This window comes from Lissotriton vulgaris, chromosome 5 (assembly GCF_964263255.1).
Source record: "Lissotriton vulgaris chromosome 5, aLisVul1.2, whole genome shotgun sequence".
Lineage (NCBI taxonomy): Eukaryota > Metazoa > Chordata > Amphibia > Caudata > Salamandridae > Lissotriton > Lissotriton vulgaris.
This window is the reverse complement of record NC_141693.1, coordinates 56,212,520-56,236,458: the sequence shown is the minus strand read 5'-3', so window position 1 is coordinate 56,236,458 and position 23,939 is coordinate 56,212,520. Positions and strand designations below refer to the sequence as shown.

The following is a 23,939-nucleotide window of genomic DNA, read 5'->3' as shown; positions in this document are numbered from 1 at the left end:
GAGAGAAAAGATATTACAAAGAACCAGAACATCAAAACTCATTATCATGCTTCAAAGGACTTCGCTGTGCAGGAAAGCCAGTCTTTCAGCCAGCATAAAGTGACCAAGTTAGCAGAGTATAAAATCCAAAAGTCACTTAACTTTGTTGCTTCTCGCTTACTGACCACCAGTGGGCATCTTTACAGAGCCCTCACAAGTGAATAACACGTTTAGAAGTTACTCAATCCTGAAGCACGAGGCAGTCATCCAGGTAGAACTCCTATGCAAGATGTAGTACTTGTCTCTTATAAACGCATAATTTTTAAAAGTCCTTCACAAATGTAAGCACGGCGTCTTCAAAATCCGGAAACGGGTAAATATTTCCTAAAGCGTGACCACATCACTTACATAACGAAAAATTAGATATCTGAATTAATCAAAGCTCCTCCCTCTTCTTCCTTTGTAATGCTGACTAGTACATACTCATTTGCTTAGTTATAATCTCCTATCATCTTCTTCCACATAACAATTATTCATACATCTTGATTTTTAAGCAGCTACACTTGGCCGACTGACCAAGCACTAGTCCAATATGGTCACTTTACTATCTACATCTGTTTGACTTACTAAACCTAACAAAGACCATTTAGACTTTTCCTACTCTAGACACGCCAATCTCTTGCCGTCTACACTTCTCAGGGATTCCTTTCATATACCCATGTTACCAAATGCAGTTGTTTGCATTAATAAGCTACGTTCTAATGTACGCTACCTGATTGTCTGTTCACTGCTACTTTGGAACCACAAAAGATTTTGTCAGCCTGCTTCCCAACTTCCTATTTAGGAAAATGACCCACTAAGGTGTAAAGTTACCTCCGCAATACACCTAAAGATCAACACCATGGACCTTGTGTCATAACAAATTGGTTGCTAATCCATTCTGACACCCCACTGTCCCGGGGCAGCCCTCAAGTTCCTATAGGCCACACATCTCAATCCTATGTACACCATTTATACATTTTCCTCCTGTCCCTTTGCACACCAATCCACTCGTTCTGGACCTCTTTCGCTAAAACAATCAGGATAATCCATCCTCACTCATGTCATTTTGGATCTTTTATTCGCCGCCCAGTAGATTTTTGGGGACAAATGCCATGGAGGAAGACTGGGTGAGTACCATTGATAAGAAAAATAAGAGGTAAAGTGTTGTAGAAATAGAGGTAAAACCTTTCCACTCTTGGCACTCCCTCTCATGTAATTTTGTACACCGCAATAAGGTCGATCGTCAAACCCGACCTCTGGCATCTTCTACAACACTCACCTCTGTACTCTTGACAACCTTAACTGCACCCACCACTATCTCTGGGATATTGATGGCGTTCACCACTAGGATCAGCGAGTCTCTTCTTCCTATAGCTCCTATTCACCAAACCCTCTGACCTCTTACACAACCACCCATCCCATAAACCTTCCCTGAACCCTCCCACGGTCTGCAAATGTGTCAGGCCTTGGATCCTAAACCCCACTCCTCTGCCCGCCCACATGCAAGTGGGTATAAACTATTGGACCAGCGGTGCGCCAGTCAGATTTATATTTACTAGTGGTTGGCCTAAACACCCACCCGTCCTTCCCCCTGTAGGAGGAGCACAGCCAGCCTTTTCAGCAGCAGGGAAGGGGGCATACCCCGGGGGGCCGCACCCTACCCGCCGTGGGATTTCCCACAGGCACGGTGTGCTGGGGGTGGAGTCGCAAAGACTCCGAGTTACCTCCTTCCTATTTCCACAAACAAACTTGGCACTCACCTCGCGCTTCCACACCCGGTTAAATCACAGATCAGTCCACTCTGTACAAACTCAGGCCTCCGCCGCTGCTTTACTCTGCTATCACGAAATTAAGCTTGCCTACGGCTGGGAGCCTCCAGTGAGCCCGCCCCGCACTTTCTGCGACCACGATCAGCTTGAGGGGAGGAGCTGGGGGGGGGGGGGGGGGTGGCAGAGATGGCGCGCACGCGCATAAACGGCTGCTGGCAGCTCGCAGACAGCTGATTGTCACAGCTGGGCGGAGCTGATTGAGAGGAGGAGGGCCTAGAGCGGGTGCAGAATGACCGTAGGCGTGGCTTAAGCCCCCGCTGACCAGCTAATGGGCGTGGACTTTCAATGTGACTGACGGGAAATTAGGCCGTGTTCTACGTAACACTGACAGGAAAAGTGGCCGGTTTACCACGGTGACAGGCTTTTGGGCGTGGCCAAAGTATGTGTAACAAGAAGCATGGGGCTCATTGAAAGAGAGAAAAGGCAAGATCGGAGGAAGTATTCAAAGCCAGAAGATCAGATAAATCCAGTTTCAAAGAGTACAGATTCTCGTGAATACAAAGCTACCGGGTCAACTAAAATAAGAACAGTCAATCCAATGCATTATCCTCATCACAGTACTTAAACAAGAAACAGGAAAATATAAAAAGGATCGATCAAAAAGATAACAAGAAACAAGTCAGGTCCCGGGCCGGCAGCCAATCACAGCGCGGCCCGGGGAATGACGTCACGGGGGTGTCCCGGGCCGGCAGCCAATCCCAGCGCGGCCCGGGGAATGACGTCACGGGGGTGTCCCGGGCCGGCAGCCAATCCCAGCGCGGCCCAGGCAACAAGGGGCGGGACTTAAAAAAATACACGGAAACGCCCCCGAATCGCATTCCGACGGGGAAAGAGTGATTGACAGCCAATCTCTTCCAATGGCTAGCCTCCATTTATGGAGCTAGCCAATGGAAGAAAGGGCGGGTTCAAGTCCCCCATACTGTTCTAACATTAGATTTCGCCTGCGCGAACGCTGCTGCGCAGCGGACGCCAGGCGAAACCTAACAACTGTCCGTAATTTACCATTCATATTTGACGATTATCTATCTTGTGCGCATGTCTTATCTTGATCTGGTGTGTATGCGTACCTAGCGACATGAGGTTTAGGTTATGTCTACAGTGTGTGCGCCACAGTGTGCGACCTCATGAGTTGGGCCTGGAGATTCCTATTACCACACATGTGCTGCACATCCACCGTACCTACATGCACTGGGCATGCACACAGAAGGTTAGTGCAAGGGTCTAGGGCTCTCACCAAAGCAGCACAGTAGACTGCACTCTCATCGGACACAGGAAAGAGGTTGGGTCATAACTAATGTTCCACACAACTTTGTACGCTGCCACCACCACTTTAAGTGGCTAACTCAGGACATGGGAAGTAGTGTCATCTCTGTTATGAGGGCACGCTTGGCATGCCATTCTAGGTCACCAAGCAGGTTCTGTTCTGGGCTTCACGTAGCTATAACATTACAGTTTTGCAACACACAGGAACACAATCCTTATTAATACTGGTGATTCAAGGACACTACCCTCTACCAAGGAGAGAGCTAAGAGGTGCAACCCTCTGCCAGGACCAGTGACACAATACAAGAACACAACACTACCAGGACTGGTGTGATATCACAGGAGCACAACCCTCTACCTGTATACTAGTGACACGTACAGTAGCACAACCCCCTATCAGCAGTGTAGACATACACGACTTCACAAAATGTCTGACTCGTCATTTTTGGTGACGCAAGAGACACACCTCTCTCCTCTTCTGAAATCCTCCTATTCCTACTGGGACAAAATGTGCCTCACCTGATAACACACTGGTTCCTGCTCTAAGGTACAGTGTGACATACATCACCTGATAAAAAAAAGAAACAATTGGTGGATGGAATTCTGGACAATGCAAACATTCACCCCCAGTCACAAGGGCCTGGGTTAAACCCATCATTCCTTTTGATATTTGATATTTATGGAAATTTGTAGAGCGCGGCTATCGCTCCGGAAGGAGCATCTTGGCGCTGAGCGTACAGAAGAGAGAAACGTGGTGATAAGATGGATCATATGGCTGCTAGGACCGAGGTATCAGATTGCTGGAACACCCAGGTTTTCAGAAGTTTCCTGAAATGGAACTCAGTTTCAACTAGCCTGAGATTGACAGGAAGGCTGTTCCAGGCTCTAGCAGCTAGGAAGGAGAAGGTTTTTCCCCCCCTGGTTTTTAACTTGAATCTTGGAATTATGACAAGATTAGTTCCTGAGGATCTTAGGCAGCGTGTAGGATTGTAATACGTGAAACGCTTAGAAAAGTAGAGGGGGCCTGTTTTTCTAGTAGCTTTGAATACAGTGAGCAGAAGTTTAAACAAAATTCTTTTGTGGAGTGGAAGCCAGTGAAGGGCATTAAGGGCTGCTGAGGCAGAAGACCTTCTGGGGAGTTTAAGCACGAGTCTGGCCGCGGCGTGTTGGACGCTTTGTAGTTTCCTGAGGGTAGACTTCTTCACTCCTGCCATTAGTCCATTGCAATAATCAAGTCGGGAGAGGATTAAAGCAACCACGACTGATTTTCTGGCTGCAATGGGGAGGAAGTCAAAGAATTTCTTCAGTGATCTAATGAGACTAAAATAGCACCCGGCAGTGATGCGGACATGATCATCGAAGGGAAGGGATGCGTCAAATTGAATGCCAAGGTTACGTGCCGAGGAGACAGCGCTCGGAGGGGCTTCTGAATTTTTAGGCCACCAGTCTTTTGGGCAAAAGGACAGGTCTTTCCCTAGAGGTATTATTTCAGTCTTAGCACTGTTGCAGCTGAGATGATTTTTGTTCAGCCATAGAAAGACCTCAGAGAGACCGTTCTGGAATCTAAGTTCTGCATCAGTGCATTTTTTATCAATGGTGACGACAAGCTGAGTGTCGTCAGCGTACGATGTAACGAGGATTCCGTGAGATTCAATCACTGCAAGGAGGGGGGGCCATATAAATGTTAAAAAAGAGAGGACTAAGTATGGACCCCTGGGGGACTCCTGATGTGATAGATCTTTCGCTGGATAGGTAAGGGCCTAATGATATCGTTTGAGATCTGTTGGATAGGAACGAAACTATCCATGCTAACACAGTGTTTGCCACACCGATCTCGCGCATTCTGTTAATGAGAATGGCGTGCGAGATGGTGTCGAACGCTGCTGTTAGGTCAAGCAGGATGAGTACAACCTGTCTCCCCTCATCCTGCAAGAACTTAATGGAGTCCGATAATTCTATCAAGGCAGTCTCGGTGGAGTGGCCGGGGCGGAAACCTGATTGTTGTGGGTGCAGAATATGATTATTCTCTACAAAGGTTTTTAATTCCCCACACACTAATTGCTCGGTGATTTTACCTAGAGCGGGTAATAACGAGATCGGACGCATATTAGTGAGATCAGTGGGGGATTTGTTCTGCTTCTTCATTAGGGGCTTTACAATGGCCTTTTTCCAATCATCGGGTACAATACCTGAGCCGAGAGATTCGTTAATAATGGCATTAATTGTGGGATTTACAGCTTCGATGAGATGGTGAAGAATACTAGGGGGGCATGAGTCCGTAGGAGCTCCCGATTTACAGGCCAGGATTGCCTTCTGAGTTTGTTGAAGGGAGACTTGTGAAAAACTGCCCAAGGTGAATGGATTTGTAATGGCTTCATGGGTAGTGATTATAGGTTGGGGGAATTCCTTCTGGATGTTGGCAATTTTATCTGTGAAAAAGTCAGCAATTTGATTGCATAGGATTTGGGATGGGGGAATTTCGGGTAGGAGAGCTTTGGGATGGGTAAAGGACTTAACTATGGAAAAGACGGTTTGTTGTTTTTGTTGGGCTTCATCTATGGCTTTGGTGAAGTATTCCTTTTTGGCCGCTTTGATGCTAGAGAGGTATAATTTCCTCTGCTGGATGTAAAGTAGCCTTGAGGCTTCATCATAGGTTTTTCTCCATTTCCTTTCTTGAATTCTGCAAAGGAGATGGATTTCAGTGAGGGACTGGGTATACCAGGGAGCATTGGGCTTTCTTTGACGGCGGTCTGGATGGTGGGCCTTTGGACTAGAGTTGTCGGAGACAATTTGGTCAATCCAGATGTGGAAATTGCGGGAGTCGGACGTTACGTCTCCGACTAACGTGGGGGTCGGGGCCAGGGGCTGGGGATCTGACTTGATACGTTCAGCCATTTCTTCCAATTGGTGGAGAAAGAAGGGAGGAAGTGTTTAGCGCTAGAAGGCATGGAGGGTTTTTCCTTTATGGCAAAAGGGATGAAAAAGTGGTCGGTCCAGATTTGAGGGATCGGGGGGAACGTAATTAAAGTTGTCAAGTTGGAACAGATACCGTCTAGCGTTTGGCCAGCCTGGTGTGTCGAGGTAGCAACGAGTTGGGAGAGACCAAAGATGCTTAGCGACTGTTGAAAGCTAATATTATGGGGGTCCGTACAGGATTCCAAATACAGATTCATGTCGCTTAGAAGAGTAAAAGTGGGATAGTGAGTCATAAGTGACCCAAGAGCCTCGTCGAGGGAGTCCAGGAAAGGGGTGGCGTTACCCGGAGGGCGGTAGATAAGTCCCCCTGAAAAGGAGGTGGAGGCATTAATTTTGATCGAAAAGCCCATGCCCTCACTGTCCTTAAGATGGCCTAGATCGAAAGTATGGCACGTGAAAGATTTTTTAATAGCAAAAGCGACCCCCCTCCTCTCCCGATGGATCTATCCCTCCTGAAAATGGTAAAGTCTGGGGGGAGGGCAGTTGCTAGATCTGGGTTAGATGAATCATTGAGCCAGGTTTCGGTTATAAAAAGAGCATCCAAGCCATGGTGTAAAATTAGGTCATGAATGTCTTGAACATGGCACGCTAGGGACCTGGCATTAATAAGTCCTCCCTTAAAGGTTTTGGGCTTATTCTTTAATGTGGGCGATGATTTGGGTACTCCAGGGGTAGTATCCAGGGACGTCCACTTACAGTGTCGGCATGAGAATGGGCCCCACAAGAGGTAAGTAGGGGCACAGCCCTTACAGTGGTGAACTCCCGTTGCGCCTTGCAGTACGCGCAGCTCATCAAAGTCATACCTGATGGTAGGAGGAGAATGGGCAGCATGCCCTGCGCCCGGCGCGGTCTTAGCGCGGACGGGCGCAGACGGCTTGGCTTAGGCGCGGCTTCGGCACGTATCCGGCGCGCCCGCTGCGCCAGCCCGCTGCGCCGTCTGGCCGCTTTACACATTATGTAGGGAGATAAGAGGGTGGGAGGACGGCGCGACTAGAGCGCTCTCCCCGCCTGCCTCACTCAAGATGGCGCCCACCGCCGCCGAGTGTCGGCTGAGAAGCGGCTGGGCGGATTGAAGGAGAATGAAAGGTGTTCAGGTGTCAGAATGCCTAAAATATCAATTCCCCTTATATTAAAAGCCCCCAAAGATGAACATCAAGCGATTTCTGAAATGGTTAAAAAGACGCTCCAAGTGCAACAATCACAATTCTAAAATTGGGTTTCAAAATATCACGTTCGTTAAAAACATCAGCAGCTCGCAGCCCCAGTTCCCCTCACCAGGGAGAGCTTCTGAAGGGCACCGAGCACTGCGAAGGGCTCAATTTAAATACACCAAGAGGGCTGGAGGACGGCGCGAATAGAGCGCTCTCCCCGCCTGCCTCACTCAAGATGGCGCCCGCCGCCGAGTGTCGGCTGAGAAGCGGCTGGGCGGATTGAAGGAGAATGAAAGGTGTTCAGGTGTCAGAATGCCTAAAATATCAATTCCCCTTATATTAAAAGCCCCCAAAGATGAACATCAAGCGATTTCTGAAATGGTTAAAAAGACGCTCCAAGTGCAACAATCACAATTCTAAAATTGGGTTTCAAAATATCACGTTCGTTAAAAACATCAGCAGCTCGCAGCCCCAGTTCCCCTCACCAGGGAGAGCTTCTGAAGGGCACAGAGCGCTGCGAAGGGCTCAATTTAAATACACCAAGAGGGCGGGAGGACGGCGCGATAGAGCGCTCTCCCCGCCTGCCTCACTCAAGATGGCACCCACCGCCGCCGAGTGTCGGCTGAGAAGCGGCTGGGCGGATTGAAGGAGAATGAAAGGTGTTCAGGTGTCAGAATGCCTAAAATATCAATTCCCCTTATATTAAAAGCCCCCAAAGATGAACATCAAGCGATTTCTGAAATGGTTAAAAAGACGCTCCAAGTGCAACAATCACAATTCTAAAATTGGGTTTCAAAATATCACGTTCGTTAAAAACATCAGCAGCTCGCAGCCCCAGTTCCCCTCACCAGGGAGAGCTTCTGAAGGGCTTTTGCTCACCACACCACCCCAGTTTGGACCAAGCCATATGCAAATCAATCTTGACCCTGTTCCTTGTGGGAACAGTCCATCCTGAACTGCTAAGCCAGGTCCTCCCTGGACCGGAAACAAGCATCCTGGGACCGGTTTCAGGGTATCACCCTTCATCATCCAGGTTATCTTGAATCCAGTGGTGTAGTGAGCACGAGACCCATGTCTGGGAACACCCTTCCCACTTAGGGCGACATATGCAAAAGAAACAATTGATGGACGGAATGCTGGACAATGCAAACATTCACCCCAAGTCACAAGGATCTGGGTTTAATCCATCATTCTTCTGCTCACAACACCAGCCCAGTTTGGAGCCAGCCATATGCAAATCAGTCTTGACACTGTTCCTTAAGGGAACAGTACAGCCTGAACTGCTAAGTCAGGTCCTGGCTGATGAGTGCTGAAAGCCCAAAAACGGTCCTAGGATGCTTGTTTCCTGTACAGGGAGGTAAGCCCAGATCTCTGTACTGGGGTGAATGTATGACATTGTTCTGCATTCTGTCCATCAATTGTTCTTTTCGTACCTCACCTGGTAACACACCGGCTCCTGCTCCAAGTCAGTGTGATGTACCTCGTCTGATAACACATAGGCTCCTGCTCTACTCCGCAGCTGTTCGGTAAGACCTTTCCTTTCCAGACCTCAACCTTTGGCCAGTGCGCCAACACCCCTTTCCCGTTTTTTCTCCTTTTTTCCTTTACAGCCAGTACCCCTGCCAGGATACTCATGGGGCTCTAGCAACAAATCGCTCGTGTGAGAAAACCAGCCGTATCTTTTTTTACTATTTTTATTCTCGATATTCTCGCCACTCACCTTACTGCATATATCGTTTTTTCACAGTTAACACTACCACCTCGCCGCTAGTACCTCAATCACGTGAACGTGACGGCAAATGTGATTAGATGTGATAATGCAATCATGCTAAACTGCATTTCGGTATGTTTCTGTGTTTTGTATGTGTTGTCTGTACAGTATTGTCCTGAGAGGCAAACCCCCTTTTACATATAATGCACTTTATCACGTTTCACTTAGGTCCTAAGGAAAGCCAGTTACAAGTTAAGGCCTGGCTGAAACATGTAGACAACACACCGGAGTATCCTAAATACAACTCCACCCACATCAAACGCCTTGCTTTTTAATGCTGCCCGAGGCCCAAACAATAAAGTAATCTTTCTTGGGATCACTGGACAGCGTTTAACCTTTCACTTTTCACGTCACCCACACTGCACACTCAGCAATATACCAGCTCCGCTGTAATCAGGCGTAGAAGCACACCCGGGACACACTCAGTGTCACTGGGTGGGTCCGATGATGAAGCATGCCACCAACTAGGTTGGTGGGGGAGGGCTTTCCAAAAGGGTAAACGCTACCTCTTTACATGCATCATACTACATACACCCTTGCGACTTCCCCACACGTCTGGATAGACTAGTTTTTGCTGAATAATATTACCATAGGGGATCTGGACTAGTCCTCCATTCCTCTCTCTCTTCTTGATATATAATACCTCACCTGATAACACACAGGCTCCTGGTCAAGGCCACGGTGTGACATACCTCACCTGATAACACACAGGCTCCTGCTCTAAGCCACAGTGTGACATACCTCACCTGATATCACACAGGCTCCTGCTCTAAGGTACAGTGTGACATACCTCACCTGATAACACACAGGCTCCTGCTCAAGGCCACAGTGTGACATACCTCACCTGATAACACACAGGCTCCTGCTCTAAGCCACAGTGTGACATACCTCACATGATAACACACAGGCTCCTGCTCTAAGCCACAGTGTGACATACCTCATGTGATGACACACAGGCTCCTGCTCTAAGCCGCAGTGTGACATACCTCATGTGATAACACACAGGCTCCTGCTCTAAGGCACAGTGTGACACACCTCACCTGATAACACACAGGCTCCTGCTCTAAGCCACAGTGTGACATACCTCACCTGATAACACACAGGCTCCTGCTCTAAGCCGCAGTGTGACATACCTCACCTGATAACACACAGGCTCCTGCTCTAAGCCGCAGTGTGACATACCTCACCTGATAACACACAGGCTCCTGCTCTAAGCCGCAGTGTGACATACCTCATGTGATAACACAGGCTCCTGCTCTAAGCCACAGTGTGACATACCTCACCTGATAACACACAGGCTCCTGCTCTAAGCCACAGTGTGACATACCTCATGTGATAACACATAGGCTCCTGCTGTAAGCCGCAGTGTGACATACCTCATGTGATAACACAGGCTCCTGCTCTAAGCCACAGTGTGACATACCTCACCTGATAACACACAGGCTCCTGCTCTAAGCCACAGTGTGACATACCTCATGTGATAACACACAGGCTCCTGCTCTAAGCCGCAGTGTGACATACCTCATGTGATAACACACAGGCTCCTGCTCTAAGGCACAGTGTGACACACCTCACCTGATAACACACAGGCTCCTGCTCTAAGCCACAGTGTGACATACCTCACCTGATAACACACAGGCTCCTGCTCTAAGCCACGGTGTGAAATACCTCACCTGATAACACACAGGCTCCTGCTGTAAGCCACGGTGTGACATACCTCATCTGATAACACACAGGCTCCTGCTCTAAGCCACAGTGTGACATACCTCACCTGATAATTCAGTCTCCGGCTCTAAGCTGCAGTGTGACATACCTCATCTGATAACACACAGGCTCCTGCTCTAAGCTACAGTGTGACATACCTCACCTGATAACACACAGGCTCCGGCTCTAAGCCACAGTGTGACATACCTCACCTGATAACACACAGGCTCCTGCTCTAAGCCACAGTGTGACATACCTCACCTGATAACACACAGGCTCCTGCTCTAAGCCGCAGTGTGACATACCTCACCTGATAACACACAGGCTCCTGCTCTAAGCCGCAGTGTGACATACCTCATGTGATAACACAGGCTCCTGCTCTAAGCCACAGTGTGACACACCTCACCTGATAACACACAGGCTCCTGCTCTAAGCCACAGTGTGACATACCTCACATGATAACTCACAGCCACTTATCTTAGGATAGAACGAGATGTCTAACCAATCTCCTCACTCATCTTTTACAGAAATCGTTGAACTACCTTCAGAAACATTGACTTAACTGGTAATTCTGCCATTTGTAACAGAATGCATATACTTTGTTTATGATTTTGAACGTGAAATTCCCACATCAGTGATTCCCCATCACTCTGAATGAGCGCCATTGTAGGACACCCCCTCAGCGTCTCCTTCTGGGTGAACACATCCATTGCGCTGGCAGGACAGGGGCAGCCGCACTCCCCAAATCTTGTGTCTTCCCTCCCAAGGTCTGAAACTTCCTGGCCCCCCTTCTTTTACATCATAATTTGACTTCAGCCTGTGTCTCCCCTCAGCCCGTCTCTCGGTCTTTGACTGTCTCTGCCTGCGGTGGGTTTCCTTCCTTGCCCTCTCTCCATGGATCGAGCTTCTCTGCAGTTTCACAAATTCTGACCTCTCTACAGTTTGTGAGGTGTCTGAGGGAAGGGGGAAGGCAGAAGTGTGAGAAGGATGGAAGACGGTAGAAGGGAAGGTAGTAAGAGGTTGCAGTTGAGAAATTAGGAAAAGCACATTAGTGGTCCGATAATTTTTTTAAAAAATTTTTTTTTTTTAAGGAACTATCAACCCCTCCACCCTCCTCCTGGACTCTGACTCCAATTACGGCTTGTAGAAAGCTTTTTAATATCTAACCAGCTTTTCTTTGCTTCTGACAGAACGAGCTAAGAACTGAGAAGAATAAAATTGAATCTGAATTTGAATAGCTGCGGCAGCTTCTGAAAGAAAATGAGCAAACACTGCACAGAAGACTGGAGGAGATGGAGGCGAAAATGACCATGATAGAAGATGCAAATATCACCAAACTGTCCAATCAAATCACCTCTCTCAAGGCCTTGATAACGGAGATAGAAAAGAAGTCTGAGGCGCCAGCGTGGGAACTCCTGAAGGTGAGATACTGTTTGGGAAATAAAAAAGAAGAATGAAGTGAAATATTCCTATTTTGTGTGCATTATTAAATGTATGAGTGTAACACATATGATCTCCTGGTTGGGTCAATGCACAGTGACCCCACGCACTCTGAGCCGCACATAATATGCAGACATGGATAATTTGCATTGTCCCACTTGATGCCGTGAGCCCAACTCAATATACAAACTGTGAAATGTACAGTGACCGCTTTCGGTGTGATATACAAGTTAATAACCCATCTATTTACAAATTATTTATGTATTTTATCTACTGGGAGAATGCAACACACCAAGCAATTCCAGTGACTGGAAATAATATATGAAGACCAATGAGCAAAATGTGTTAAAAGTTAGATAGAAATGGAAAGCTTAATGAGTGACAACACCTGAGAGAATTGAAAAGAAACCAAATTCCTTCTTTTCTTGTCTAAGAAGTTTAAAAACATTTCTGTTCTAATGCGGTTACTTTTCTCCTGATGCAAGTGGCCACTTAGGTTTGCATGCATTGAACCTCTTGTTAGGGTGAACAGCTATATTACTAGGAATTTGGAATCGGTAATGGAAAGTTGATAGAAATGGGATTTCTGGCTAGCTGAGACTTGCGCCAAAGCGAGGCAAAAACCATCACTCTCGTCAGGATAAGGGAGTTACACTCCTAAAATAACCTCGGCTCACCGCCTTTGTAGCTTGGCATAAGCAGCTAGGCTTATCCTAGAGGCAGTGTGTAAAGTGTTTGCACATAACCAACAGTAATATCGTGTATGCACTACAAAAGGACACCACACCAGTTTAGAAAAATAACCAATATTTTTATATACTTTAAGACAAGACCAAATACGATATCCACAATACTATACTTAAAAATCTGCTGTTATCAAAATAACTTTCAAACACGGTTCTTTGATGTCGATAGCTCCGTCCGGGGCTATCACGGTGTTATGAACAACAAATCCAACAGTTCGGCTGGTCGCGGGCCAGCTACGGTGTCGGGAAGACCAGCCAACAGTATCTGTGAGAAATGCAGGGCGATGGGGCCCTTGAAATCACTCGCGTTGCAGGTCGAGCTCCTCTCTGTAGAATCAGGAGCGCTGGCGCTGACAGGCGTCGAGTGATGCGGTGCGAGCAGCGGCTCGATGGCGGTGTCAGATGGTGTCGTCGGCGAGACCAGGGTTGCAGTGTGAGGTGAAGCCGGTGCTCGTCATGGTGCGGGCAGGTCACGGTGCAAGTAGGGGCGTTGTCGTTGCTGAAGCGCTGTTGTCGGCTGACGAACGGGAGTCGTTGGGCCAAGGCTGCAGTGCGGGATGAGGGCAGTGCTTCGTGTGACTTACAAGTGGTACCATCGAACCACGGTGCAAGCAGCGGCGTAGACCTCGGCGTGGAGCGGCAGCGTCAGGGAGGCCAAGTTGTCCCCGTGAAGCCATGGGGTGCAGACTACGGTGCCCTCAGGTTGCGGAGCGAGCAGTGGCTCGGTGGTGGCGTCAACAGGCATCGTCGGTGAGACCAGGGTCACAGTCCGGCTTTGCGCGGTGCTCTCTGCGGTGCCAAACCTTTGATGTGAAGCGAGGCAGTGGGGAGTGCGGTGCCCAGAGGTCGTGGTGCAAGCAGTGACTTTGTGGCGGCGTCAACTGGCGTCATTGGCGAGACTAAAGTTGCGTTGCGGCAGTGCCCTCTGCAGTGCCTTCAGGACACGGAGTCGGCAGCGGCGTCGTAGACGTTGTCGAGTTGCTTTTCCTCTGTTTGCAGCACACACACACAGTCCCCAGTGCTGCGGGCAATAGAGCTTGACGTCTTTGTGGTTCCTGAGACTTCGTGAACAGGGGGCAAGCTCTACCTCAAGCCCTTGGAGAGACTCACAAATTAGGTTGCAGAAAGTCTAGTCCAGGCCTTTCACTGTCCAAGACAGAAGCGGCCACTTCAGGTCAACCCGGCAAAGCACCCAGTAAAGCAGTCGTTCCTTTTCGCAGCTTCTCTGGCTCTTCTTCTTGGCAGTCTTCTTTACCCAGATGAGTGCTAAAGTTCACAGGTCTGGGCCCCACTATTTGTACACAAAAATCCTTTGATCTTTCAGGCAGAGGGTGTTTGTGTCTGGCCAGAACCAGTCCGGCCTACTCTGGTGTGATTTCCTGGCAGGAGGTGGAGACAGGGTTGTCAGAGGCAGACCAGACCCTTTGAGGTGCAAGGAAATCTTCCCCCATCGCAGCCCAGTTCGATTCAGCCCTTTCCTGACCAACCTAGACTATCTGGAGCCACACCCGCTCCCCAGCCTTCTGTCATCCAAAAACCAGACAGGCAATCCACATTCCAGCAGAAGCACACAGGACGGCCAAGCAAAATAATACCCACTTTCTAAAAGTGGCCTTTATGAACTCAGAATAAAAAGGGCACCCTCACTAAAATCTGCGTCTTTAGATTCTGAGTTCAGGCTTACTAAACTTAATTTCCTTACCTCTTTCCCCGGGCCCTTTGGGTTTATAAGATGTTATAACTAAACGGCCCGATCCATCCTACGGGGGAAGGAGTGACCTTACAGTAGTGAAGGCTGTATTCACTATCAGGACACGCCACACACACACACACACTGGCATGTCCTGCCTTTCTTATGCAATGCACCCTGCCCATAGGCGTACCTTGGGCCTACCTTAGTGGCATCTGACATGTAATAAAAGGTAAGGTTCCGTGACAGGCCAGTGTGGCCGTATCCCTTAACAAACCTCCTGTAGTACCCGGTGATTCCCAAGAAGGCCCTCACCTCCGTCTGGGTCTTGGGGGGCTCCAAAGCCAGAATGGTGTCAATCTTGGGTTGTAATGCCGCCACCTGGCCGTCCCTACCTGGTATCCCACGTACACCACTGACCCCTGCCCGATCTGGCACTTACTGGACTTAATCGTGAGGCCTGCTTTCTGCAGCGCCTTCAACACTTTCCTGAGGTGCTGCAGGTGTTAGTCCCAACTGGAACCGAACACCTCAATGTTGTGCAGGTATGCAGCGCTGTATTCCAACACCTGGTTGACCACCTCTGAAAGGTGGCAGGGGCATTCTTCAACCCGAAGGGCATCCCACGGAACTGGTAATGTCCTTGCGAGGTTGAGAACTCTGATCTTTGCTTGGCCACCACAGTTAGAGCAATCTGCCAGTACCCTAACGTTAAATCAACGTACTAAGGAATTCAGCAGCTCCCAACCGATCAATGAGCTCATCAGCTCGGGGGATGTGGTGTGTGTCAGTCTGAGTGACGGCATTGAGGCCCCGGTACTCCACACAGAACCGCAGTTCTGGGGTGGCACCGGGTGCCGTAGCCTTCGGGACCAAGACCCCGGGGTTGGCCCATGAACTGCTGGACGGCTCAACCACCCCTAATGCCAACATCTTCGTGACCTCCTCTTTGTTGCTGGCCTTGACCCGGTCATCCAACCTGTAAATATTATGTTTCACTAGGGAGCTGTCACCGGTGTCCACATCATGGGTACACCAGTGAGTAACACCTGGGGTCAAGGAGAACAGCGGAGAAAACTGCCCCATCAACTGGCGACACTGGTTCTGTTGCTCAGCGGTCAGGGTCAGGGAGAGGATCACACCATCCACCGACCCATCCCCCTCTTGGGCAGACAGGAGGTCTGGGAGTGGCTCACTCTCCGTTCCTCCCCGTCGTCCATCGCCAAGAGCATGCTTCACTTCGGACCTCTCGAAGTGGGGCCTGAGGCGGTTTACGTGGAGGCCCCTTAAAGGGTTCCGCGGAGCCTGCAAATCCACCAGGTAGGTGACTTAACTTTTGCGCTCCGCCACCTCAAAGGGCCCAGTCCACTTGTCCTGCAAGGCACAAGGTTCCACTGGGGCCATAACCCACACTTTTTGCCCAGGTTTTTAGTATTTTATTTTTCTTTCCAACTGGCACAGTGGTACAACATACAGTATAGTTCAGTAAGCATTATCAACGTATAGTCTACATCCATGGAAACACAACGTAGGTGCTCAGTAATCGGATACAACACACAGCATATCTATACTAATATAATAAAGAGAGAGCCCAAACCTTTGAGGCGGGTAATCTCAGGAACCACAGCACCAATCACAACACCCAATACAGCGTTGGAAAGGGCAGTTGCAGCAGAAGGACATAGGCTATGCAGACGCCCACCATATACATTTAAAAGGTAAAAGATCCGTGCCAGCAAAGTAGTCCCTTGTGGGCGTGTCTGCGTTGTGCTGTGGGCATGTGCTGGGGGCGTGACAAACGCTGGGGGAGTGTGGTACGTTCCGCCCTTCATGCCATGTCTCATATCGTGCGCTGGGGCGTGTGCGGGACGCGGGATTACGGGAAAAAAAAGCGCGCGTTGTGCCCAATATTTCATTGTTTTTTCTTCCCAGGTTCTGTACATTCCAGCTCTGGGTGTCCACCCTGCTCCCTTTAAATACCCCTGCAAATAATCTTAACCCACCCTTACTCCTTAAAATACCCCAACACCCTTAAACACTAACCCATCTTAACCCTATAAATATACCCTGTACCCCAAAACCCAAACCTACCCCTGAACCCTAAAAATATCCCTGTACCCCAAAGCCCAAACCTAGCCCTGAACCCTATAAATACCCTGTACCTCAAAACCCAAACCTACTCCTGAACCCTAAAAATACCCCTGTACCTCAAAACCCATACCTAGCCCTGAACCCTAAAAATACCCCTGTACCCCAAAACCCAAACCTACCCTTGAACCCTAAAATACCCCTGTACCCCAAAACCCAAACCTAGCCCTGAACCCTTAACCCCTTCGCTGCTGATGACGAGCTCAGCTCGTCATCAGCCACAGTGGTCGTGTGTGGATGACGAGCTGAGCTCGTCATCTAATGCGGCTTTTGGAAAAAAGCTGCACAGCGCAAAAATAACCCCCGCACGCATGTGGTTAAAATACCCCTGTACCCCAAAACCCAAACCTACCCCTGAACCCTAAAAATACCCCTGTACCCCAAAACCCAAACCAAGCCCTGAACCATAAAAATAACCCTGTACCCCAAAACCCAAACCTAGCCCTGAAACCTTAAAATACCCCTGTACCCCAAAACTACCCCTGAACCCTAAAAATACCCCAAAACCCAAACCTAGCCCTGAACCATAAAAATACCCCTGTACCCAAAAAACCCATACCTATCCCTAAACCCTAAAACTACCCCTGTACCCCATAACCCAAAACTATATCTGAACCCTTAAAATACCCAAACACCCCAAAACATATACCTCAGTACCCCAAAACATATACCCCTATATCCATACTTACCTTATCCAAACATTTTAAAAAACATGCTTTTACCATTCATGCATTTACAACTAATTTTGTTGTAAATGTATGCGTGGTAAAGCATATAAAATGTAATGCCATGCGTTATAATGGCATCGCGGAGTCATGGTACTTTCGTAATGAAAGTATGTGGAGTGATGGTAAGCGGAAAGAAAGTTGCGGAATAATGGGTGTTTACCCTCCCCGGGTAAGTACATTGGTGGCATGGCGGCCCACATCTCCAGCAACATACTCCTATTTTTTCACCACCAATTTGAAAAATGCACAGGTCTCGGTCATTGATGGCCTCAGCACCGACATACACTTTTAGACACACCTCCCGCCACAAGTTCTAGAATTGCGAACTTTAGAGCTGGGGAGCTACGTTCGAATTTCGGCATCAGCTCAACATCCTGTGATTCCAGGCAAATCGCTTTGTCTCCCCGTGCCTACCACAAATGAATGTGTTCTTCTGTAATGTAAATTGTGGTCATGCCATGTTGTCGAGTTCGCGCTATATAATATTGCAAGGAAAAATAAAGTAGGGAAACTCCAGTTCACACACTACTGAACGCGCACTCTTAAGTGCATCAGGAGTGCACTGCGAATCGGAGCGTTTCACACGCCTTTCACAGATAAGAAATGCTATCAAAACGAAATCCTACAAAACAATATACTACTGGCCGGCAGCAATTCATACCCGGACAACGGCGGGACGGGCTGCTAGTATTACATATGACAATGATATCAACATGCGTTGGGCGTTCTATATTCCACATCTTCGACTTGCATGCAGTTTCACATCTCCATCAATATCACATGCTTATATCAGTCTCCCAACCCAGGCCATGCGCCCGTCCAGTACAGTTAGTCTACAGCGTTTTGCAAGTATGCACAAATGGTTCCCAAAAGTCTCTTGGTCGGGAAGCTAGTGGTAGGACTTCCGCATAACTCTCTAGTGTTGTCTTACAATAGGTCATATCTATTATCCAGTCCTTCAGTCTAGGTGGCCTCTTGCTCCCCCATTTCATTGCCACGCGCCGTTTTGCAAGGAGTAATGCCACTGCCAAGAACTTCCTACGCCTAGCGTGTTTGAGCTTTTTGATACCCAGTAGGCAAGTCAAGGGCGAGTTTGGGATGCATTCCGAGAGCATGGTACTTAACGCAGCAGTGACTGCATGCCAATACGGCTGTAAGACAGGGCAGGACCAGGCTACGTGCATGAAATCTGCATCTGCCGCAGCCCACCGGCAGCAGGAGTCAGTGTTCCGAAGTCCCAATCTGTGTAGCTTTTGTGGGGTGTAATAGATTATATGAATGAATTTAAAGTGTATAATGCACAGGTTACAGTTAGATGTGAGAAGTGTGAGTTGCGTACAGCTATAGTGCCAATCTTGTTCGTCAATAGGTTCGCCTAGTGACCGCTCCCACCTAGCCCTTGCCATCGTAGGCACATCAGCCTGGTCATATTGAGCAGCAGTGTATAATCGAGACACTAGGTTTTTTCGAGTAGGGGACGTCCGGAGTATCTGCAGTGACAACAGCTGTTCGGGCTCACTTGGGAACGAGGCGTAGAACGCCCTTAGGGCCGCACGAAAGCACAGATATACAACATTTTTCATAGGGGTCTGGTGGGCACATAAGGCAGGGTCTGACCATTTAAGAAATGTTGTATGTGGAAACGCTTGGCCTAGGGTTTGGAAACCCATGTCCACCAGGAGTGTCTGCATGTTTGGTTCTTGTGTCACCGTAAGCTGGGGGTGATTGGCTGTTGGTAGTGCTCGTGCGTATATTGGCAATTTATTCGCTCTGCGCGCCAATGTGTGCCATGCTCTCGAGGTAGTCTTAGCCGGATGTACTGTGTCATGTGGTGTATGTCGTATCGGGTTGGCCAGTAGTGCCATCAGCGGCACGGGGGAAATACTATCACTTTCCACCGTAACGTTCAGGATGAAGGTATGTGATCTCGTCCAATAGTGTGCATGTTGGGGCTGCGCACAAATGTAATAGAGTTGGAAGTCGGGCGCCTCAAAGCCTCCCATGTGGTATGGTTGGGCGAGGACCTTCCAACTTATTCTAGCCTGTTTACCGGCCCAGGACAATTTCTGGAGTACAGAGCGTAGTCTGTCAAAGAAGGAATTTGTTAGCCAGATAGGAACATTCCAGAATAAATACACAAATCTGGGTAGGACAATCATTTTCTGGAGCGCTATCCTATCTGCCAAGGAAAGTGGCAGTTTGATCCACCTGTCAACCTGATCCTCCAGTTTTGTCATTGCCGTGCCGTAATTTTCCCCGAGAACCACATCTGGGTCTCTGTGTATCCATATCCCCAGGTACCTAACCGGGTCAACACACCATTTTAGTGGGTAGTCTAGTTCTGATGCCACCGTACCTTCAGTGAGCGGAATTACTACTGATTTATCCCAGTTTATGCAGAGACCCGCGTATTGTTCATATTGTACGTATACTTGAATGAGGGGGTTCAGGTTCTCATCCGGTTGTGTTGTATAGAGGACCATGTCGTCCGCATATAGCGAAATGCCAATAGGTCGAAGAGTGAATTGTAGGGCCGTGGCGGAGTGGTTCTGCCGAATCTTACAAGCCAGTGGCTCAAGAATCAGGGCAAAGAGCATAGGTGACAGTGGGCACCACTGTCTCGTCCCTCTTGTGATCGGGGTGGGGGCAGATGTTAGGCCGTTGATGCGGACCCTTGCTTTTGGAGCCGTATACAATAGGTAAATCCACTTTAGGAAAGGTTCTGGGAACCCCATCGTACGCAGAGTGACGAACATGAAGCCCCATTCCACTGAGTCAAACGCCTTAGCGGCATCCAGCAGGGCTGCCGCCGCTGGCACGTCTGGGTCTAGGTGATGGTATAGAGTGAAAATGGTGCGCAAGTTTTGGGCCGTGGATCGTGTTGGCATAAAGCCTGCTTCATCAGGTAGCACCAAGTTGCAAAGGAGTGGTTGTATTCTATTTGCTATTATTTTTGCCAGTATTTTCCCATCTATGTTAATTAAAGATAAAGGCCGGCATGAATCACAGTACTGTGGATCTTTCCCCGGCTTGGGGAGCGCTATCAACAATGCTTCCGAAAGAGTGGTCGGAAGTGTGCCTTCCTTGTACGCTTCCTCAAGCATTTCTGCAACGCAAGGCACTAGTAAGTCGCGATATTCTTTATAAAATTCTCCCGGGAGCCCATCTAGGCCCGGAGCCTTATTATTAGGAAGAGAGTTAAAAGCGTCAATGATTTCCTCCTTAGATATTGGCAGGCAAAAAAATCGTCTGTGAGTATCAGATACCCAAGCGAGGCCTATATCATTGAAATATTCTCTTATATCTGAAGCAGGAGGGGTAACCTAGCCATGTATAGCTGCGTGTAGTAGTCTGTAAAGCAATTGAGTATGGCTGGTGTGTCATACTGTTAGACGGGGACCTGGAGGGTCGGCCGAGGAGAAGGGGAGCGGCCTCCGGGGAGGGCCGTCTCCAGTGATCGTACAGACAAGTAACTTCCCCCCCACAGATGGACACCACACAAGGATAAGGTTAACGCTCTTTATATGCAGTTCTTGAAGCAAAGTATCACGGTACAGTGAGATCGGGACACGAGGGTCCTCTCAATTCTAGTCTCTGGAAGGGAAAGGGGGTAGCGGGACAGTCTTGTTACCGATCTTGTAGTGAGGTGAAATGATGGATAGCTCACAATCCTCGAGCTCGGAGTTCTGGAGGGTCGGGCCGCGTCAGCGCCAGCAGGTCCCTACGATGATGTAGTTGGTAGAGGGCCGCGGCAGCGCCAGCAGGTCCCTTGGACGATGTAGGTTGCAGAGGGCCGCGGCAGCGCCAGCAGGTCCCTTGGACGATGTAGTTGGTAGAGGGCCGCGGCAGCGCCAGCAGGTCCTTTGGACGACGTAGGTTGCAGAGGGCCGCGGCAGCGCCAGCAGGTCCCTTGGACGAGGAGGAAGGTTGCAGAAGGCCGCGGCAGCGCCGGCAGGCAGGACGATGGTTCACAAGGCAGGGCTGCGGCAGCGCCAGCAGTCCGTCAAGGATGAGTTCTTCAAGGTGTCTCTTGACTCCAGGATACAACTGCCTTCCTGCTCTGGAGCTGCCCCAGTTATAGGTCTGGCCTCCTTTGATGTCCGTACCCTCGCTCCTGGAGGTCGGGAGGTCCGGGGTGAGAGAGTCCAGACACCCAGCAGGGGGGTGGAGCCAGTGCCCGGGGAGGCTGGGGGCGATCGGCACCTGGCGGGGGAGAGCCATCGACACTCCTCTCTCCCATTGACCTGCCAAGTGGTCCGTTCACCTCCTGGGTGGATGGTGGTGCCGGGATGTCGGGGCCTGGCCAGGCCCAGGGTTGGGGTCGAGCTGAGGCCACACGGCCTCGTGGTGCAGTGTCCAAGATGGCGGCTGGGCCGGGCAATGGTGCTGGTGGTGGCCCGGGCCAGTGATACAGAGATGTCCGGGAGCAGGCGTCCCATAGGGGACGGGTTGCGGGTTGCTTCTGTGGGTCGTCGGGGTTGTTCTTCTGGGGACCCCGGGAGACCCGGTGCCCAGGCTCTGTCATGCGGGGAGGGAGCGAGCCCTTCACGAGGCCTGTCCAACATGCGTCCCCCCCAGCTGAAGGCGGGGAGAGTCACCCATCCTCTTGGGGACTCTCCTCGTCGAGGCGGAAAAAGCGTGACAGGCCGTCCGCATTGGCGTGGTCCTGACCTGGACGATGCTCCACAGTGAAGTCCATCCCCTGCAGGGAGATGGACCATCGCAACAGTTTGGGATTCTCCCCCCGCATCTGCATCAACCATTGCAGGGGGCGATGATCTGTTTGTACCCGGAAGTGGGTACCGAAGAGGTAGGGCCGGAGCTTTTTGAGGGCCCACACTACTGCAAAGGCCTCCCGTTCGATGGTGCTCGAGCGCTGTTCTCGGGCCAGCAGGCGTCGGCTGATGAAGGCCACTGGCTGGTCGACTCCCTCGGGGTTTAGCTGGGAGAGGACTGCCCCAATGCCATGGTCGGAGGCATCCGTCTGGACGATGAACTCACGGCTGTAGTCGGGGGGCCTGGAGCACAGGGGCGGTGCACATGGCGGCCTTTAGTGTCTCGAAGGCTGCTTGACAGTCCGGAGTCCAGTTGACAGTTTTGGGGTGTTTCTTGGATGTGAGTTCCGTGAGGGGCCCCACAATGCTGCCATAGTCCTTCACAAACCGCCTGTAGTATCCGGTGAGCCCCAAGAAGGCTCGGACCTCGGTCTGGGTGACGGGTGGTTGCCAGGATTGGATGGCAGCGATCTTGAGCTGGAGAGGGGCCACCAGACCGCTCCCCACTTGGTGCCCGAGGTAGGTCACGGATCCCTGGCCAATTTGGTACTTGCTGGCCTTGATGGTGAGGCCGGCCTGTCGGAGGGCGTGCAGGACTTCTCGGAGGTGGTGAAGGTGGTCTGTCCAGTGGCGGCTGTACACAGCGATATCGTCCAGGTAGGCGGCGCTGAATTCTTCGAGGCCCGCCAATACCTGGTTCACAAGTCGTTGGAAAGTGGCGGGGGCGTTTTTCATGCCGAATGGCATTACTTTGAAATGGTAGTGACCATCCGGGGTAGAGAAGGCGGATCGTTCTTGGGCCCTGGGGGTGAGGCCGATCTGCCAGTAGCCCGCTGTCAGATCGAAGATGCTCAGGTAGCGGGCAGCCCCCATGCGGTCAACCAGTTCATCTGCTCGGGGAATGGGATGAGCGTCGGTTCGGGTGACAGCGTTCAGGCCCTGATAGTCGACGCAGAATCGGAGCTCGGGGCTGGTGCCCGGGACAGCAGCTTTTGGGACCAGTACGACTGGGCTGGCCCAAGGGCTGTCGGATGGCTCGATGACTCCGAGTGTGAGCATTTTGGAGACTTCATCTTGGATGCAGGTGCGCACCCGATCTGGCACTCGGTACGGCCGGTGGCGGATAGGGGGACTGTCCCCCGTGTCCACATCGTGAAGGCACCAGGGGGTGACCCCGGGGGTGAGGGAGAACAGGCTTGCAAATTGCAGCAGGAGGGCCCGACAGTCTTGGCGCTGCTCCGGGGTCAGGGCATCGGAGAGTCGGACCCCGTCCACCGAGCCATCTTTCTCCCAGGTCCTCAGTAGGTCAGGGAGGGGCTCGTAATCTTCTTCTGCACCACTATCTGTGGCCATCAGTAGGCTGAGCTCCGAGCGGACGAAGTGTGGTTTGAGTCTGTTGGCGTGAAGGACCCGGAGGGGGTTCCGGGGGGACTCCTTGTCGATTAGATAGGTGACAGGGCCCTTGCGCTCTACCACCTTGAAGGGTCCTGTCCATTTGTCCTGCAGGGCACAAGGTTCGACTGGAGACATCACCCATACTTGCTGACCTGGCTCGAACTCGATGGAGGAGGCATGTTGATCGTACCATTTCTTCATGTCCTCCTGACTGGCCTCGAGATTGGCTTTAGCGAGTTCCCTGAATCGCCGGGTCTGGTTGCGGAGGGTCAGGAGGTACTTATACACGTCCGGAGGGGTCT

At 50.3% G+C, this 23,939-nt stretch overlaps 1 pseudogene across 1 annotated transcript in view; it reads left to right on the top strand.

Annotated features, from left to right (window-relative positions):
• Positions 1-23,939, top strand: part of LOC147710138 (E3 ubiquitin-protein ligase TRIM39-like) — a 241,832-nt pseudogene that overhangs the window by 22,393 nt on the left and 195,500 nt on the right. Inside the window, exon 3 of the transcript XR_015295578.1 lies at positions 11,906-12,136. The product of XR_015295578.1 is annotated as an E3 ubiquitin-protein ligase TRIM39-like (transcript). The remainder of the gene's footprint in view (positions 1-11,905; positions 12,137-23,939) is intronic.